The 6,745-nt window shown below is 50.9% G+C and overlaps 1 pseudogene; it reads right to left on the minus strand.

The window, feature by feature from the left end:
• Window positions 1–3,857: 3,857 nt before the first annotated feature.
• The window catches only part of LOC123732577 (uncharacterized), an 11,022-nt pseudogene continuing 8,134 nt past the window's right edge, over window positions 3,858–6,745 (minus strand).

Below are 6,745 nucleotides of genomic sequence, written 5' to 3' on the forward strand. Positions count from 1 at the left end.
TATAGGTTATGTAGTGTATGTATACGTGTAGTGTATATAGGTTATGCTTGAGTTATATATAGGTTATGTAGTGTATACAGGTCGTATGTAGTGTATATAGGTTATGTAGTGTATATAGGTTATGTAGTGTATATAGGTTATGTAGTGTATATAGGGTCATGTAGTGTATATAGGTTATGTGTAGTGTATATAGGTTATGTGAGTAGTATATAGGTTATGCTTAGTGTATATAGGTTATGTAGTGTATATAGGTTATGTAGTGTATATAGGTCATGTAGTGTATATAGGTTATGTAGTGTATATAGGTTATGTAGTGTATACAGGTCATGTAGTGTATATAGGTTAAGCTGTAGTGTATATCTCTCTCTCTCTCAGGAAAGGGTTTGTGGGTACTCTCTGGCTCTCGTTTCCTGTGAGTTCTAAATGCAGGTGGCTGTTACAGCAGAGGAAATACCACTGTGTGTGTGGGTTCATTGTTAAGCGTCCTGTCTTTGTCCAAACATTTCTCATTAACATTACGACCAGAACTACATTATACAGAAGGTTTTCCTTTATTTATTTACTATTTTCTACATTGTAGAATAATAGTGAAGACATCAAAACTATGAAATAAAACAATATGGAATCATTTAGTAAACCAAAAAAAAGTGTTAAACAAATTAAAATATATTTAATAATTGAGATTCTTCAAAGTAGCCACCCTTTTGCCATGATGATGACTGGCTTTTGCACACTCTTGGCATTCTCTCAACCAGCTTCAATGAGGTAGTCACCTGGAATGCATTTAATTCAACTGGAGTGTGCAACTCCAGGGGTCTTTCTGTCTGTATGTAGGTTAGAGTGTGTGTGTGTGTGTGTGTGTGTGTGTGTGTGTGTGTGTGTGTGTGTGTGTGTTTTGAACAGCCACAGGAGAGGACAGTACCTGTAGCCCTTCCTATTTAAATTAAACACACAGGCTTTTGTTTTGAAAACCCCGTCAGATAACCAGAGACAAAACAAGAGAAACTGTACAAAAGCTCCTAATCTCTCCACAGTTTGTACATTTCAACATCACTACATTCATAACCCTTGTAGAAAAACACACCATTCTCCTGGCAAAGCCTCATTTACACTTTTTTCCCCCCGCTTCAATCCAACGGTCCCGCACAAGAGTTCTGCATAACCCGTCCTTCGAAACTCCCTTTCAAAGGTGTCCGTGAGGACGGGAACGGACCGGGAACAGAACGACCGGGAACGGACCGGGAACGGACCGGGAAACGGACCGGAACGGACCCGGAACGGGCGAGAACGACCGGGAAAGGACCGAACGGGCGGGGAACGGACCGGGAACGGACCGGGCATGGACAATTAGTCTTAATGCTGTCTGTATTTTTACCACAGGAAACACAACAGTCTCTCTCCTCTCTGCCAGGTCCGATACCAAACAAACTTTACGTGTGTGTGTGTGTGTGTGTGTGTGTGTGTGTGTGTGTGTGTGTGTGTGTGTGTGTGTGTGTGTGTGTGTGTGTGTGTGTGTGTGTGTGTGTGTGTGTGTGTGTGTGACACTGAGTGGCTGTGTGTGTGTGAGAAGCAGCTGTTTTTCCCAGAGTTCTGTGTGCTAAATCCAGATGGTCAGGCATTTGATGACCTCACAGGTCACAAAAAAATGTTCCGGTCAGAGTTCAGAGGTTAGAGGTTAGAGGTTAGAGATTTGTGGTCCGAGCCTGGCGCCCTTGTTGTCTCCCTGTGTCCTGTCTGTTGGTCTATCCTCTGTCCTATCTGTTTGTCTGTTGGTCTGTCCTGTCTGTTGGTCTGTCCTGTCTGTTGGTCTGTCCTGTCTGTTGGTCTGTCCTGTCTGTTGGTCTGTCCTGTCTGTTTGTCTGTTGGTCTGTCCTGTCTGTTGGTCTGTCCTGTCTGTTGGTCTGTCCTGTCTGTTGGTCTGTCCTGTCTGTTTGTCTGTTGGTCTGTCCTGTCTGTTTGTCTGTTGGTCTGTCCTGTCTGTTGGTCTGTCTGTTGGTCTGTCCTGTCTGTTTGTCTGTTGGTCTGTCTGTTGGTCTGTCCTGTCTGTTTGTCTGTTGGTCTGTCTGTTGGTCTGTCCTGTCTGTTTGTCTGTTGGTCTGTCCTGTCTGTTTGTCTGTTGGTCTGTCCTGTCTGTTGGTCTGCCTGTCTGTTGGTCTGTTGGTCTGTCCTGTCTGTTGGTCTGTCCTGTCTGTTGGTCTGTCCGGTGTCCTGTCTACTGGTCTGTCCTGTCTGTTGGTCTGTCCTGTCTGTTGGTCTGTCCTGTCTGTTGGTCTGTCCTGTGTCCTGTCTACTGGTCTGTCCTGTCTGTTGGTCTGTCCGGTGTCCTGTCTGTTGGTCTGTCCTGTGTCCTGTCTGTTGGTCTGTCCTGTGTTCTGTCTGTTGGTCTGTCTGTTGGTCTGTCCTGTCTGTTGGTCTGTCCTGTCTGTTGGTCTGTCCTGTGTCCTGTCTGTTTGGTCTGTCCTGTCTGTTGGTCTGTCCTGTCTGTTGGTCTGTCCTGTCTGTTTGTCTGTTGGTCTGTCCTGTCTGTTGGTCTGTCCGGTGTCCTGTCTGTTGGTCTGTCCTGTGTCCTGTCTGTTGGTCTGTCCTGTCTGTTGGTCTGTCCTGTCTGTTGGTCTGTCCTGTCTGTTGGTCTGTCCTGTGTCCTGTCTGTTGGTCTGTCCTGTCTGTTGGTCTGTCCTGTCTGTTGGTCTGTCCTGTCTGTTGGTCTGTCCTGTCTGTTGGTCTGTCCTGTCTGTTTGTCTGTTGGTCTGTCCTGTCTGTTGGTCTGTCCGGTGTCCTGTCTGTTGGTCTGTCCTGTGTCCTGTCTGTTGGTCTGTCCTGTCTGTTGGTCTGTCCTGTGTCCTGTCTGTTTGTCTGTCCTGTATGTTCCTCTGGTCTGTCTCTTTCAGTGTGTAGGACTGTAACTCTGTCTCTCTGGGTGTGGACCTGGGGGACGGCGAGGCGTGTGGTGGGGTTGGGATTGTGGGTGAGGTATCTCATGTCTCCAGAAGTCTTTCCAGCTGTGTGTCCACTTTAGAGTCATCACTAGCTAGTATAGAGTCATCGCTAGCCTGTACCAGTGTACGGTCAGTGTTAGTGAGTATAGGCTCATCGCTAGCCTGTGTAAGTGTAACCGATGTGAAATGGCTAGCTAGTTAGCGGTGGTGCGCGCTAGTATCGTTTCAATTGGTGACGTCACTCGCTCTGCGACCTTAAGTAGTCGTTCCCCCTTTGCTCTGCAAGGGCCGCGGCTTTGTGGCACGATGGGTAACGATGCTTCGAGGGGTGTCAGTTCTTGATGTGCGCAGAGGGTCCCCTGGTTCAAGCCCAGGTTGGGGGCGAGAAGAGGGACGGAAGCTATACTGTTGCATAAGGTCAATGCTGGCCTCCTCTCTCCGTAGTGTCACTATGGTGGTTCGTCTCAGAGGTCAGAGGTTATCAGTGAGATGACTGAATCGCCGGTCCCTCCCCTTGTGCCCTCAACTGTTTACTGGCTGTCACATTGTTGTAGTTCCTGTGTTAGCAAATCGTTAGCATACTACTGTTTCTCTTGTGCTAGTTGAGTGTTAGCCTGTTGTGCTAGTTGAGTGTTAGCCCGTTGTGCTAGTTGAGTGTTAGCCTGTTGTGCTAGCTGAGTGTTAGCCTGTTGTGCTAGTTGAGTGTTAGCCTGTTGTGCTAGTTGAGTGTTAGCCTGTTGTGCTAGCTGACTGTTAGCCTGTTGTGCTAGCTGACTGTTAGCCTGCTGTGCTAGCTGACTGTTAGCCTGTTGTGCTAGCTGCGTGTTAGCCTGTTGTGCTAGCTGACTGATAGCCTGCTGTGCTAGCTGATTATTAGCCTCTTCTTTCTCCATGCTAAGTGCAGTATGTTTAGTATCTATACTATGTGTAGTATCTACAGTAGGGTGTGTATTCTGTGTAGGGCGTGGGGTCTCTTCCCCTCAGGTCTCCAGTGTAGCTCGTTGGCCAGTAGATCACAGACAGACTCAGAGTCACACTCATAATATTCCTCCGATGCCGTCGACATGTTAGATTCACAGGACGGGGACGACACGCCGGGAGCGTGTGTGAGCAGGTCGTGTCTGTGTGTACGGAGGTCAGGCGTGCGTGTGTGCTGACACAGTCCTTTGCGGTCTCACAGTCCCTCTGGGGTTGCACTGCGGTCTCGCAGTCACTCTGGGGTTGCACTGCAGTCTCGCAGTCACTCTGGGGTTGCACTGCGGTTTCGCAGTCACTCTGGGGTACTACTGCGGCCTCGCAGTCACTCTGGGGTACTACTGCGGTCTCGCAGTCACTCTGGGGTACTACTGCGGTCTCGCAGTCACTCTGGGGTACTACTGCGGTCTCACAGTCACTCTGTGTTCGCAGTGCGGTCTCACAGTCACTCTGTGTTCGCAGTGCGGTCTCACAGTCACTCTGTGTTCGCAGTGCGGTCTCACAGTCACTCTGTGTTCGCAGTGCGGTCTCACAGTCACTCTGGGGTCGCAGTGCGGTCTCACAGTCACTCTGTGTTCGCAGTGCGGTCTCGCAGTCACTCTGGGGTTGCACTGCGGTTTCGCAGTCACTCTGGGGTACTACTGCGGCCTCGCAGTCACTCTGGGGTACTACTGCGGCCTCGCAGTCACTCTGGGGTACTACTGCGGTCTCGCAGTCACTCTGGGGTACTACTGCGGTCTCGCAGTCACTCTGGGGTACTACTGCGGTCTCACAGTCACTCTGTGTTCGCAGTGCGGTCTCACAGTCACTCTGTGTTCGCAGTGCGGTCTCGCAGTCACTCTGTGTTCGCAGTGCGGTCTCACAGTCACTCTGAGTTCGCAGTGCGGTCTCGCAGTCACTCTGGGGTACTACTGCGGTCTCACAGTCACTCTGTGTTCGCAGTGCGGTCTCGCAGTCACTCTGTGTTCGCAGTGCGGTCTCACAGTCACTCTGTGTTCGCAGTGCGGTCTCACAGTCACTCTGTGTTCGCAGTGCGGTCTCACAGTCACTCTGAGTTCGCAGTGCGGTCTCGCAGTCACTCTGTGTTCGCAGTGCGGTCTCACAGTCACTCTGAGTTCGCAGTGCGGTCTCACAGTCACTCTGAGTTCGCAGTGCGGGTCTCGCAGTCACTCTGAGTTCGCAGTGCGGTCTCGCAGTCTAGCCACAGTCCAGTTCCATTCAGACAGTCTGTTTTTGGTCCAGTTAGCTCCAGACTGTCTGTCTTCTTGACCACTCTGACTCCACATAGGTCCTGACCACTCCCGCTCCTCATGACCAACTGCACCGTCCGGGGTTTAGGGACTGGGGTGAAGGTAAGGGAGGGGCATACGGGACTGGGGAGAGTGGGGGAGGTGGGGTAGGGAATGGAGTTAGGGGTACAGTTAGGGGTAGATTTAGGGGTAGATTTAGGGGTAGGGGGTAGACTTAAGGGTAGGGGTAGAGTTAAGGGTAGGGGTAGACTTAAGGGTAGGGGTAGAGTTAAGGGTAGGGGTAGAGCTAAGAGTAGGGGTAGGGGTAGAGTTAGGGGTAGGGGTAGAGTTAGGGGTAGGGATAGAGTTAGGGGTAGGGGTAGAGTTAAGGGTAGGGGTAGAGCTAAGGGTAGGGGTAGGGGTAGAGTTAGGGGTAGGGATAGAGTTAGGGATAGGGTAGATTTAGGGGTAGGTGTAGAGTTAAGGGTAGGGGTAGATTTAGGGGTAGGGGTAGAGTTAAGGGTAGAGTTAGGGGTAGGGGTAGAGTTAAGGGTAGAGTTAGGGATAGGGGTAGAGTTAAGGGTAGAGTTAGGATTAGGGGTAGAGTTAAGGGTAGGGGTAGGTCTAGGCACAGCCCTGTCAGGAAGTGGCTCCTCATTGGGCAGGGCAAAGGGACTGCTGAAGCGTATCGCCTGGCTCGTCTCGAACCTCTCGGAGCGTTGCAGGTGCACCTGGGTCGGCCGCGACGCGTCCCGCACGTTAATGAACCCGATGACGTCTCTGGGGGTCGGGTTCGGGCCAGGTGGGCAGGTACGGAATCAGGTACGCTTTCTCCAGACAGGCTAATCCCGGGTGGAGGGGCGCGGCTTCCACTGGCTCCGGGACACGCCCCTAGATTGATTGAAATGAATGATTATAATATTGAGGAAACTTTTTAAAAGAATATAGATAAACAAATCTACAGGTGTTTTATTAACGAGCACGGTACATTATGGTAAAGTAGGGGGAGCAATGCATTCTGGTACCTTTGTTTTCAAGGGGTTCTGGGAGTTGGAGTTCTTTCCGGAGGAGACGGGGCTGGCGCCGCTAGCGTTAGCGTTAGCGTCGCCGATCACCAGGGCGTATTTAGGGCTGAACAGCTTCCTGGCGTTAGCTGCGGAGAGAGAAGCGACAGGGCTGGCCTTGGGGAGGGGCTCCGGCTCCGGCTCCGTCTCCATGGTGACCCCGCGGAGGTCGACCCCGCTGGAGGTCAGGTAGAGGTCACGGAACAGCTGGTCAAAGGAGTCAACCGCCTGGCCCGTTACCAAGGTGACCAGGTGTCTGTCCAAACGAGACGCCGTCCAGGTGAAACTGGAAGGGAAGGAGCACACGATACAGACAGGGGTCAGAGGTTAGGGGTCGTCACTACAAAGAGCCTTCCTCGGCGATCACAACAAAAAAAATGAAATGGCACTGAACTAGTGATGCTCAGACCGATGCCTGTATTAATCCTGTAACCACGCGGAATTAACCCCGTAAACACAGAGAATTAACCCTGTAACCACACAGAATTAACCCTGTAACCATGCGGAATTAACCCTGTAACCACGCGGAATTAACCCTGTA

This window comes from Salmo salar, unplaced genomic scaffold (genome assembly GCF_905237065.1).
Source record: "Salmo salar unplaced genomic scaffold, Ssal_v3.1, whole genome shotgun sequence".
NCBI classification, from domain to species: Eukaryota; Metazoa; Chordata; class Actinopteri; order Salmoniformes; family Salmonidae; genus Salmo; species Salmo salar.